The sequence below is a fragment of the Chiloscyllium punctatum genome, chromosome 9 (genome assembly GCF_047496795.1).
Source record: "Chiloscyllium punctatum isolate Juve2018m chromosome 9, sChiPun1.3, whole genome shotgun sequence".
Classification (NCBI taxonomy): domain Eukaryota; kingdom Metazoa; phylum Chordata; class Chondrichthyes; order Orectolobiformes; family Hemiscylliidae; genus Chiloscyllium; species Chiloscyllium punctatum.
The window spans coordinates 127,906,621-127,920,801 of NC_092747.1; positions in this window are offsets into that span (position 1 = coordinate 127,906,621).

Below are 14,181 nucleotides of genomic sequence, written 5' to 3' on the forward strand. Positions count from 1 at the left end.
CTGGTGGTGGAATATAAATAAAGATTTAAGTACTTGTTGTTCTTCACTGTGTCATAGCCCTGTGCACACACCAGATGGGTGCTGGGGAAAAATAAGAACAAAACAAAAAATCAGGAGCTAAGTGAACTGCTCATCAAAAACAAATAACCAGGAGATTAGAATCTCCTCAGTTCAAGAGAAAAATAAATAAAACAGGGGATTTAGAATCTCCTCAGTTCAGAGAGAAAAAAAAAACAAGAAACAAGATGAAAATATTATTAAGAGATTGGAATCTCCTCAGTGGAGGACTGACTATGAGCTGGCTAGCTACAGTCAGTGTACTGTGGGGAAAAGTTCCCTTGATTGGGGGGCATTGCTTTCCGTTTTTGTGTTTTCGGTCTGTTGTTTTGGGCTATACTCAGCTACACCAGTGACCACCACTGTCACCACTGCAGCTGCTGTAGCCTGGCCTTAAAAAAAAAGTATAACCAGGAGATTAGAATCTCCTCAGGAGGACTGACTCTGAGCTGACTGACCACAATATGTGTACTGTGTCCTAGTAAGTAAAGGGTAAATTGTGACATGATACTGACCTCTGTACAGTTATGACTTGGAGGTGCTGTTGTTGGACCTGGTGTTGTGTGATTTTTTTTAACTCTGTACATTTACCACAGGAAGGAAACTGTTATCCTTACCTGGTCTGGTCAACATGTGACTCCAGACCCACAGCAATGTGGTTGACTCTTAACTGCCCTCTGGGTAAATAGGGATGGGTGATCCCCAACAGTACCCTTCCACTGACACTCTCATTCGTTTGGCCGAACTGGTGCTCACCCTTAACAATTTCTCCTTTGAATCCTCCCACTCCCTCCAGACCAAAGGCGTAGCCATGGGCACACGTATGGGCCCCAGCTATGCCTGTCTCTTTGTTGGCTACGTAGAACAGTTGATCTTCCGTAATTACACCGGCACCACTCCCCACCTCTTCCTCCGCTACATTGATGACTGCATTGGCGCCACCTCGTGCTCCCGCGAGGAGGTTGAGCAATTCATCAACTTCACCAACACATTCCACCCTGACCTTAAATTTACCTGGACTATCTCTGACACCTCGCTCCCCTTCCTGGACCTCTCCATCTCCATTAATGACGACCGACTTGACACTGACATTTTTTACAAACCCACCGACTCCCATAGCTACCTGGATTACACCTCTTCACACCCTACCTCTTGCAAAAATGCCATCCCGTATTCCCAATTTCTCCGCCTCCGCCGTATCTGCTCCCAGGAGGACCAGTTCCACCACAGAACACACCAGATGGCCTCCTTCTTTAGAGACCGCAATTTCCCTTCCCACGTGGTTAAAGATGCCCTCCAACGCATCTCGTCCACATCCCGCACCTCCGCCCTCAGACCCCACCTCTCCAACCGTAACAAGGACAGAACGTCCCTGGTGCTCACCTTCCACCCTACAAACCTTCGCATCAACCAAATCATCCGCCAACATTTCCGCCACCTCCAAACAGACCCCACCACCAGGGATATATTTCCCTCCCCACCCCTTTCTGCCTTCCGCAAAGACCGTTCCCTCTGTGACTACCTGGTCAGGTCCACACCCCCCTACGACCCACCCTCCCATTCTGGCACTTTCCCCTGCCACCGCAGGAACTGTAAAACCTGTGCCCACACCTCCTCCCTCACCTCTATCCAAGGCCCTAAAGGAGCCTTCCACATCCATCAAAGTTTCACCTGCACATCCCCCAATATCATTTATTGTATCCGTTGCTCCCGATGTGGTCTCCTCTACATTGGAGAGACTGGGCGCCTCCTAGCAGAGCGCTTTAGGGAACATCTCCGAGACACCCGCACCAATCAACCAAACCGCCCCGTGGCCCAACATTTCAACTCCCCCTCCCACTCTGCCGAGGACATGGAGGTCCTGGGCCTCCTTCACTGCCGCTTCCTCACCACCAGACGCCTGGAGGAAGAACGCCTCATCTTCCGCCTCGGAACACTTCAACCCCAGGGCATCAATGTGGACTTCAACAGCTTCCTCATCTCCCCTTCCCCCACCTCATCCTAGTTTTAAACTTCCAGCTCAGTTACTGTCTCCTTGACTTGTCCGGACTTGTCCTACCTGCCTATCTTCTTTTCCACCTATCCACTCCACCCTCTCCTCCTTGACCTATCACCTTCATCCCCTCCCCCACTCACCCATTGTACTCTATGCTACTCTCTCCCCACCCCCACCCTCCTCTAGCTTATCTCTCCACGCTTCAGGCTCACTGCCTTTATTCCTGGTGAAGGGCTTTTGCCCGAAATGTCGATTTCACTGCTCTTTGGATGCTGCCTGAACTGCTGTGCTCTTCCAGCACCACTAATCCAGTAATGGGGGATTAGTGCTGACCTAGCCAGTGACACCCATATCCTGTGAATGAATGAAAACAAGAATGAGGTCATCCATTTTGAAAGGAGAATGAATAGAGCAGGATACTTTCTAGATGACATGAACTTAAATACAGTGAATATCCAAAGAGACTTGGGAGCTCAGGTGTATACAACTTTTAAATGTCACATACAGGGGCAGAAAGCAATCAGGAAAACTAATGGAGTGCTGACTTTTATATCTCGAGGGGACTGGGGTACAAGGATACCGATGTTATGCTGCAATTGTACAAAACCCTGATTAGACCGTACATGGAGTACTGCGAGCACACCTGGAAGGATATATCCACCTTGGACGGAGTACAAGAGAAATTTACAAGAATGACACCTGAACTTCAGGGGCTAATTAATGAGAAGAGATTATGCAAATTAGGCCTATTCTCTTTGGGATTTAGAAAGTTAAGGGCTGAGCTGATGAGCAGGAAAAGACTGGGTAGATAAACTATTCCCATTGGTTGGAGATTCTAGACTGAGAGGCATACTCTGAGAATTAGGGCCAGAGCATTCAAGAGAGATGTTAGGAAACACTTCTATAGCCAAAGGATGGGAGAGGTTTGGAACTCTCTTCCACAAATGGCGGTAGATGATGGATCAGTTGTTAAGTTTAAATCTGAGACAGATAAGTTTGATTAAGTTAGGCCACAGACCAGCCATGATCTCATTGAGTGGTGGGACAGGCTTGATGACTGAATGGTCTTCTCCTGTTTTTATGTTCCTAGCATAGGTGTATAACATAATATATAACAAGTTATATTATGTCTCACTATGTGAAGCATTATTCTAGTTACTAAATTGTTCAAATAATTGTTTCAATTTTTAAAATTAGATTTATCACTAATATATCACTGACTTTTTTAATACCTGAAGATTTGGTTGGGTTGGAAGTCTGTTAGCTGAGGATAAAATATTTAGGTTCATTTTGTTGCTGAACTGGAATTTTGGTAATATATATATATATAAATCTCAATAATCACAACATTCTGACAACATCTAAAGATCATTGATAAAATTGTCAACAGTTCTCTTGGAAGATGTAATCTTCCGTTAAATCTTACTCTCTCCCTTATATTTTGTCTGTTAGTGTATCCTGGATTATAGATGTTATCGAAAATATCTATTTCCTACATTGTCATTTTAAAACATGACCTGCTACTGTACCTGCAGAATAAAGAAACATTTTTCCATGTTCTTCTCTGGGTTCTGTAGTCCTAAAGCAATTACTTATCTCATGAAATGTCTCTTCCATACAACCAGTCTTAATTCCTCCTCAGAATTATCTGTGATCTTAAATCTGTTTGGAGGTATAATATCTTTCTCCATTGTCACTGTATTTGATGCTGTTACTTCTCTTATTTTAATGATTTCCTTGAAAGCTATTGAAGGAAACTTTCAATCTACTCAATTGATCATGTTTTCAAGGTGAGAGGTGGAAAGTTTAAGGGGGATACATGCAGCAAGTACATCACACAGAGGGTGATGGGCATTTGGAACGCGTTACCAGCAGAGGTGGTAGAGGCAGGCACGGTAGATTCATTTAAGATGCATCTGGTTAAATGCATGAGTCAGTGGGGAGTAGAGGGATACAGATGCTTAGGAATTGACCGATAGGTTTAGACAGTAGATTTGGATCGGCTCAGTCTTAGAGGGCCGAAGGGCCTGTTCCTGGGTTGTAAATTTTCTTCGTTCTTTGTTCTTTGTTTGTACATAGAGCTTAAAAATGTTTTGCTGGAAAAGGGCATCAGGTCAGGCAGCATCAAAGGAGTGATTCCTGACGAAGGGCTCATGCCCGAAACGTCGATTCTCCTGCTCCTCGGATGCTGCCTGACCTGCTGCGCTTTTCCAGCAACACATTTTTAAGCTCTGATCTCCAGCATCTGCAGTCCTCACTTTCTCCTTGTATATATAGCTGTTTTGGCTGTTTGGTGTCATAAATTTAATAATTATTTCAAATGTATTAAATATTGAGTCTTCAGCAAGTTTTTGAAGAATGCATTTTTGCATTAATTGGTAATAAAATATTATCGTTAAGATGCTATGTTTCAATGGAGCTTTTTTTAACTTCTTTTATTTTCTGTTTCAGATTGCCAGACTGACAAAATAATCAGTGTACATATGTTCATCTGAAAATACTAGGAAAATGTATTAAAAATCCTTGAGCTGTAGTTTTGTAGAAACCTTTTCCTAAAAAGAAATTGTTCAAATATAAATTTTAAATATAATTCTAATATTAAGCAAAGATCAGACCATTGGGATTTAGGGAGTGAAGTGTCTGTTATTACATTGCTTGGCAATCATCATAGAACAGGATATTAATTCCGTCTGTTGTTTTATTAGTTAATTAAATGGCCATGGAAGTGGGACAAATAAAGTAACCATTCTAGTATTCTTAGCTCTCACACTGATAGTGACTTTATCAAATGCCATAAGGCAGGTTTTTGTTTTGAACTGAAAAAAGAGCTTTTTATCTTCAATATCAATATCATGTCTCTATACGTGACATTGATTTCCATATCTACTTCATAGAGTTGTTATTTTCTCTAAGTCATTCTAAGTTTAGCCCAATCTTCTTGCCGTAGTTAACTTTGCCACAGCTGAAGTTGGCTAGAAGTCCTACCAAATTTTGCTGGTAGGCATTTGGTTTCCTCGTAATTCGCCAGTTGCTCACTGAGAAATTTCATTATCTGGTGTTGTTTGGTCAAAGACAATATTACCCTGAGAAAAACATTCTCTTCAGAGGCTCTGGCCATCTGTGGTTTGATGAACCACTTACAAAATACCTTGCAACTTGGGACAGTATTAGAGATGATTGAGATTGTTCTTTACATTAATCATCCGTCTTCATTTACTAACACAGATCCAGATCTCAGCAATAAATAAAATAGTACTTTGATTTCTATTAGCTACACATCCCTTGACTCTATTCTATTGTTCTTTTGTACAGTTGGATCTTTGTCAAAATCCCTGAAGAAATGGCCATTGCATTGGAACATCAGCATTTTCAAAAAGATACTTTAAATTAATGTATCAAGGTAATCTTGATGCTCAAAATTGTAGCTTGATCTGACTCCAATTCTACTTGTAATGACATGTGATTGCACCTTTTTTGGAGAATTTAATATGACTATTCACCTTAGTATCATCTGTTTCAAGGCAGACATGAAATGTGATAAATTACAACATTTTCAAAAATTGAACCAGTGCAAAAGTACCCCTTTCATCATCCGGAAATATCAATGAGCTTCAGTTCAAAGATGTCACGTGCCCTCAATGTGACAAAGTTACAGTACCTACTGACTTTGGAAAGAACTAAACTCATTCCTTTAGCATTCAAGCTTTCCTTATAGCGATTGAAATGTTTCTCACTGTCTGAAGTTCTCTTTGAGTAACTCGCTCACAGTGTATCATCAAAACCTTGGAACTTGTGCCTTTGAATTCCTAAGGGGTTCGAATTGGGATATGAAAGGTTTCGCGATGAACCTTCACCTATATATTAATTTTCTGATATTGCTGTTTACAGGTACTTGTATGAATTATGTGGTCTCTGGATTTCATTACACACTCCAATGTTTCTAATGAAGTTATTCTCACGTAGAATATCGTGGGAGGCACGGTGGCACAGTGGTTAGCACTGCTGCCTCACGGCGCCAGAGACCTGGGTTCAATTCCCGCCTCAGGCGACTGACTGTGTGGAGTTTGCACGTTCTCCCCATGTCTGCGTGGGTGTTCTCCGGGTGCTCCGGTTTCCTCCCACAGTCCAAAGATGTGCAGGTCAGGTGAATTGGCCATGCTAAATTGCCTGTAGTGTTAGGTAAGGGGTAGATGTAGGGGTATGGGTGGGTTGCGCTTCGGAGGATCGGTGTGAACTTGTTGGGTCGAAGGGCCTGTTTCCACACTGTAAGTAATCTAATCTAATTGGTAATGATGCAAACAAGCAATAAAAAGGTGATTTTTCTTCAACTCGGCTTGGGGATAGTTTTGCTAACTAGAAACCATGTTTGATGTGTTCAATCTTCAGTATTCCAATAACATTTCTGAGGTTTACTTTGACCTGCATGCTGTGAATATGTAGGTTTAATCATTTAAATTAAAGAGTAATCTGATGGATTTTGGTCCAATTTTCAGCATTTGGAAAGGTTTTACATTGGTTAATTGCTTGCATATCTTTGTAAAATTATATGATATGCTTATTTTAATGTTTGAGGTTTTATTTTCCCTTGAGAAACCCAGGTGCATTCGTTATCAGTCGTTTGATTTGCCTCGGCTGCTGTTTCTTCCTTCCTTCCCGACTAGCTCCTGCTTGCTTGCTTTGAGGTGACAAAGTTTTGTCGATGAGGCCTCTCCTGATGAGTCCAAGTTAGTTGCCTAATTGAAAGGAATGCAAGGCATTTGTTTATGAGCAACAAGTGCAAAACTATCAGCTCCTGCAGCACTTTGACTGCATTCCACAGGCAGGATCTTCACCTGGATGCAGTGCAGAATTCAGTCAATGTTGCTTCACAAGGCAGGTTACTAGAACCTTATTCAACTGTTGCTCAGCATTCTGCACTGAGGGTCAAAGCAAGGATTATCCTTCCTGTTGAATGGTCAAAGCACAATGCTTTCATATCACAATGTCATAATTTAAAAATAACAAGGTCGTTCATTTAAAACAGAAGTGTGGAAACTGATTTTTTTTCTCTCAGGGTTGTAACTCTTTGGAATTCCCTTTCTCAAAAATCAGTGCGTGCAGAATCTTTAAATGTCTTTAAGACAGAGATAGATCAAGTCTCGATTACCAAGAGTAATGAAAGATTATCAGGGATGTGCAGGAATGTAGAGTTGAGGTTAAAATCAACCAGCCGTGACCTTATCGAACTACGGGACAAACTTGAAGTGCCGTGTGGGGTTGAGAACATGGTGCTGGAAAAGCACAGCAGGTCATGCAGCATCCAAGGAGCAGCAAAATTGATGTTTCAGGCATAAGCCCTTTTCTGATGAAGGGCTTTTGCCCAAAATGTCGATTTTCCTGCTCCTCAGATGTTGCCTGACCTGCTGTGTTTTTCCAGCACCACACTCTTGAGTCTAATCTCCAGCACCACACTCTTGAGTCTAATCTCCAGCACCACACTCTCGAGTCTAATCTCCAGCACCACACTCTCGAGTCTAATCTCCAGCATCTGCAGTCCTCACTTTTGCCTTGAAGGGCTGTGTGGTCTCCTCTTGTTCCTTGTTCATATCGTCATGCAGTAAGCTGAGGCCTTCATCAGAAATCTGCTTTATTGGAGCAAAATTAAGCGGGTGGATGAGGGGAGAATATTTGCTTGTGGAGGAGACTGGATATTCAGGACACAGTTTAAGAACAAGACTGTGATGAGGAGAATGTTTCTCTCTTAAAGCATCTCTTGTCATAAGTAACGCTGAGTCACTGAATAACGGGCAAAATAATTCATCAGGTTTTTGATTGGTGTGAGAATCAAAATAAAGACAGGCAAATGGAGTAAAGACCAGAACAAGATCAGCAAGGGCTGCATGGTGGCTCAGTGGTTAGCACTGCTGCCTCACAGCACCAGGGATATGCATTCTATTCCAGCCTCGGGTGACTGTCTGTGTGGAGTTTGCACATTCTCCCCGTGTCTGCGTAGGTTTCTGGCAGGCTCTCTGGTTTCCTCCCACTGTCCAAAGATGTGCAGGTTTGGTGAGTTAGCCATGGTAAAAGGGTCTAGGTAGGACGCTCTTTGAATGATTGATGCAGACTTGATGGGTCGAACAGCATCTTTCTGCACTGTAGAGATTCTAAGCTCTTGTTGAATGGTGGAATGTGCTCAAAGGGCTGAGTGGCCTACTTGTGCTCCCAAGCCCCATGTTTCAGGCAGGGTACAGAGTGTACATGTGACACAGAGGTAGCAATTGCAATTTTTCTAAGAGACAATAAGTTTCTTAATATTATTGTGAGAAGGAAATTCTTTGTTAAACAGGGTGCAGAGTTATCAGAAAGTTGCACAATCCCCATAATTGTGAGCAAGTGACTTCAAGCCCATGTAAGCATGAAAGCCTTTCAGAGGTAATTTTCACTTTCAGCAGGAAGATAATGGTTTCCAATGACCACCAGACAACACAACATGAGAATGATTCACACATTACAAGGAGTTTGCAACCTTTGAGATTACCCTGGGAACAATTGGACCTGACATTAGTGAAGAAGTAGGCAACTTAAACTGAAAAGTTGTAAAGTTCTAGCCCTGCTATGCCTTGTTCCTTTACTCATTGACACAACAGCACAAGGATTAGTCACAATTGCGTACATATCAAAAATACTGCAATGAAAGGAATAGCTACTTAGAACATGTTTTACTCAGAGACACTGGCTGTATGGAAAGGATGTTGAAGTTATTCAAGACATTGGCTGGATCACAGATAAAGTTCCATTAAGTATAGTTTTGGGGATTACCTCATAAAAAGCATGATAAAGTGATTGGATATTATTTTAAAAGTTTAAAATTAGGTATGAAAGCAGATACAATGTTGTGGGTATTACAGACATGTGCCTGCAATGGGATCAGAGCTGGGAGCTAAATGACTAAGGATGTCTATCCTATCGATAGGCAGGTAGGCAGAGAGAGTGGGGTTGTCTTGACAGTAAGAAATGAAATGAAATTAATAGCAAGAATTGTCTTAGAGTCGGAAGACATAGAATTGGTATGGTTAGAGTTGAGGAAGTGCAAAGGAAGAATGACCTTGATGGGAGTTATGTACAGACTTCCAAGCAATAGTCAGGATGTGGGGGAAAAAATGAATCAGGAGATGGAAGAGTCATGTAAGAAAGGCATTATTATAATAATCATGGAAGACTTCAATATGCAGGTGGACTGGGAAAATCAGGTTGGTAATAGATATCTGGAATGTCTACAAAATGGTGCTTCAGAGCTGATTGTGCTAAAGCTCACTATAGAACAGGCAATTCAGGATTTGGTGATGTGTACTGAGGCAGAATTGATTAGGAAGCTGAAAGTGAAGGAACCTCTCGGACAATGACCATTATATGATTGAATTAAGTGTGCAGTTTGAGAAGGAGAAGATTGAATTAGATGTGATGTGATTACATTTGAGCAAAGACATGAAGGAGGAGCTGGCCAGAGTTAATTGGAAAGGGAGCTGAGCAGGGACGATGGTGGAGCAGCAAGAGCAGCAGTTCCTGGGGATAATTAGGGAGGCACAGCAGAAATTCATCCCGAGGAAGGAGAGACATACTTGGGGGAGGACAAGGCAACCATGGCTGATAAGGGAAGTCAGGGACAGAATAAAAGCAAAATGAAAAGCATACAATGTGGTGAAGATTCGTGGAAGCCAGAGGATTTTAAAGCAGCAGAGGATAACTAAAAAAGCAATAAGGGCAAAGAAGATGAAACATAAGGGTAAGCTAACAAGTAATATAAAAGATGATTGCAAGAGCTTTTATAGATATCCACAAGGCAAGAAAGAGAGGCAAGTGGATAATGGACTGCTGGAAAATGAGGTTGGAAAAATAGGGGAACAAGGAAGTGGTGAACATACTGAGCAGGTGCTTTGTATGAGTTTTCACAGTAGAATACAACAGTAGCATAACAGAACCTCAAGAGAGTAAGGGTCAGAGGTGAGTGTAGTGGCCATCCCTAATGAGAAGGTGCTGGAGAAGCTGAAAGATCTGAAGGTTGATAAATTACCTGGACCAGACGGCCTACCCCAGAGTTCTGAAGGAGATAACTGAGGAGATAGTAGCGGCATTGGTGGTGATCTTTCAGGAATCACTGGAGTCAGGGAGGATCCCAGAGAACTGGAAAATGTCTAATATAACAAACCTGTTTAAGAAAAGAAGGAGGCAGAAGACAGGAATCTATAGTCCTGTTAGCCTGACCTTGGTCATTTGTAAGATTTTACGGTGCATTATTGAGGATGAGATGGTGGAGCATGAGGAAGTGAGTGATAAAATAAGACAGTAGCCCAGATCCTAACTTTGCGAGTTGTTTTGAGCAGGTGTAATGCAGATATTCCTGGAGGAATGCATTTGGTCAAACAATGTAGTCTTAAGCAAAACAGAATTTATTTACAAGATTACCGAATGAAACACAAACAAAAGAGAACAGAATACTGAATAACTTAACCTGTCCAAAAACCCAACAGATTGTCCCAACTTAATTATGCTGTTCCAAATACTTGCAATAATCCCCATAAACACCCCTTGGTACAAAAGATAAAGTCAAGCATGGTGGCTCAGTGGTTAGCACTGCTGCCTCACAGCACCAGGGTCCCAGGTTTGATTCTGGCCTCGGGTGACAGTCTGTGTGGAGTTTACACATTCTCCCCGTGTCTGTGTGGGTTTCCTCTGGGTGCTCTGGTTTCCTCCCACAGTCCAAAGATGTGCAGGTTAGGTGAATTGGCCATTCTAAATTGCCCGTAGTGTTAGGTACATTAGTCAGAGGGAAATGGGTCTGGGTGCGTTATTCTTCAGAGGGTCGGTGTGGACTTGTTGGGCTGAAGGGCCTGTTTCCACACTGTAGGGAATCTGATCTAATCTAAACCCAAGGTCTTACAGGAGAGAGGTCAGAGAGAGAGGAGGATCAGCCTGGACCTGCTTCTTGGGTCCAGCAGTTTTTACAACAGCCTGACTGCTTTCAGACTGCAAATGACCAAATCAAATCAGAGCAGAAGCTGAGCTGGGAGAATTGGCCATGCCCTTTCATTCTACAAGTGTTTTTTTCAAAAACTTGAAAGTCTTTTTTCTGAGTATCTGTTAGCCACAATCAAACTGACCCTAAAACCCTTCAAGCCCTATCTCCTTCAGAACTCTGGGGTGTAGGCCGTCTGGTCCAGGTTATTTCAGAATCTGTGTCATTAATGACCTCACTGAAAAGAAAAGCCAAGTACAACATAACCTTGTTAAAGGAGCAGCATTGGCACAAGATAGAATACAATGTGGCAAAGTATGAGGTTATACATTTTGATGGGAAGATTGGAGACATAGATTATTTTATATATGAAGAAAGGTTTTGTAAATCTGAAGCACAAAGGTACTGGGAATCCTAGATCAGGATTCTCTTCAGGTTAACATTCGGGTTCAGTTGGCAGTTAGGAAGACATTTGCAATAGCATTCAATTCATGAGGGCTCGAATACAAGAGCAGGAATGAACTGCTGAAACTGTAAAATGCTCTGGTAAGACCACATTTGCAATATTGTGAGCAGTTTTGTGTCCCGTATCTAAGGAAGGATGTGCTGGTGTTGGAGGGGATCCAAAAGAGGTTTACCAGAATGATCCCGGGGATGAAGGATTGTCATATGAGGAGCAGTTGAAGGCTCTGGGTCTGTACTCAATCGAGTTTAGAAAGATGAAGAGGGACTGCACTGAAACTTACAGAATACTGAGAGGCCTGGATAGAGTAAATGTGGAGAAAATGTTTCTACTATTAGGGGAGACTAGGACCCAAGGCCACAGACTCAGAATGAAGAACGACCCTTTAGAACTGAGATGAAGACAAATTTCTTCAGCCAGAGTGTCATTAATCTGTGGAATTCATTGCTACAGAGGGATGTGTAGGCCAAATTACTGAGTGTGTTTAAGACAGAGACAGATAGGTTCTTCATGAGTACAGGGAATCAAGTGTTACAGGGAGTAGGCAGGACAATGGGGGTGAGAAATACATTAATATTAGATTGATGCTGGAAAAGCACAGCAGGTCAGGCAGCATCCAAGGAGCAGGAAAATGATGAAGGGCTTTTGCCCGAAAAATCAATTTTCCTGCTCTTTGGATGCTGCCTGACCTGCTGTGCTTTTCCAGCACTACACTAATTATGACTCTGATCTCCAGCATCTGCAGTCCTCACTTTCGCCTGAGAAATATATTAGCTATGACTGAATGGTGGAGCAGACTCGATGGGCCAAATGGCCTAATTCTGTTCTGAAATCTAATGTCATAAGGTTTATAATGCCACACGTAAGAGCATTGATATGAAGAAATGTGATAGTTTTCATTGATACGTAGAAGGGAAACAGACATATATTAGAAGTTTTCAAAATTAGGAATGGGTTTGAAAGGATAAACAGTGAAAGATTTTATCTTCCTAATTCACACAGTATCTGTAAGTAAACTAATGTCATCAGCATCCTATAAAGAGAATTACCACTCATCCTACAAAGGGAAACGTTAAAAAATTCCTTTCGTATGGAACAGTATTAAAACACGGAACACTTTTCCCAAATGGCAATTGAAGCAGGACTGTAACATAATGTAGAAAGAAATTGGATAAGTATTTCAAAAGAAAAAAATATAATATAAGTAAAGTGCAGGGAAATAGCTGACGATTATCCCATCTTGAGAGTGAGCAGAGACAGTTGCAGTCAGCAGGTTACAACTGCCTTCTGTGATGTAATTCCTATAATTCAATGATTGTTTTAAAAAGCTTTCTTTCTGAACCTTCATTTTGATGAACATGCCATTTTTTTTGTTAACCTGACAGATCATGAGGGTCACGTTTGGGAAATGTTGAAAACAGCATTAATTGGGCACTATTAATAAGCCATTAAAGGGGTGATTTTGGTCTGAATTGCTATTTGCCATAACTTGAATTTGCCTGTAGGCTCTAAAATGTGCCCCATGCACAATCTGACTCGGCTGAAGACGTGGAGTGCTTTGCAGATATCCAACAGCAGGTTTTTCAGATTGATGTCAGCACTCAGGAAGAGAGGATGTGCAGGATCCTGGAGGCTGTGCTGGAGTTGCAAGTGGAAGTGTCCTAGGCCCAACCACCTTCAGCTGCTTCATCAAAGATCTTCCCTCCATCATAAGGTCAGAAGTGGGGATGTTCGCCAATGATTGCATAATGTTCAGCATGAATCATGACTCCTCAGATACTGAAGAAGTCCATGTTTAAACACAACCAGGTCAGAAGTCACACAACATCAAATTATAGTCCAACAGGTTTATTTGAGAAATGGCAAACACAAATGTCAGGGAATAACCAAGTCCAATAAGAGACTTGACATTCAATGGAGTTATCATTGAATCTCCCACCATCAATATCCTTAGGGTTACCATTTACCAGAAGCTCAGCTGGACTCACCAAATAAACACAGTGACTACAAGAGCAGGTCAGAGGCTGGGAACATTGAAGTGAGTAACTCACCACCTGACTCCCAAAGCCTAGGAATCAGGAGTGTGATGGAATACACCCTACTTGCCTGGATGGGTGCAGCTCCACTAATACACATGGAACATGGGTGCCATTGGTTGGGCAGCATTTATTGCTTGTTCTTAGTTGCCCTTGAGAAGGTGGTGGTGAGCTGCATTCTTAAACTGCTGCAATTTGAATGCTGTAGGTTGACCCACAATGCTCTTAAGGAGGGAATTCCAGGATTTTGACCCAGTGATACTGAAGGAATGGTGATATATTTTCAAGTCAGAATGGTGAATGGCTTGAAGGGAACTCACAGGTGGTGGTGTTCCCATGGATATGCTGCCCAATTGATTGGCACCACATCCACAACCATCCACTCCCTCCACCACCGGCACTCAGTAGTAGCAATGTCTACCATCTACAAGATGCACTGCAGAAATTCACCAAAGATCCTCAGACAGCACCTTCTGAACACATATTCATTTCCATTTGGAAGGACAAGGGCAGCATATCCATGGGAACACCACCACCTGTGAGTTCCCTTCAAGCCATTCACCATTCTGACTTGAAAATATATCACTATTCCTTCAGTATCACTGGGTCAAAATCCTGGAATTCCCTCCTTAAGAGC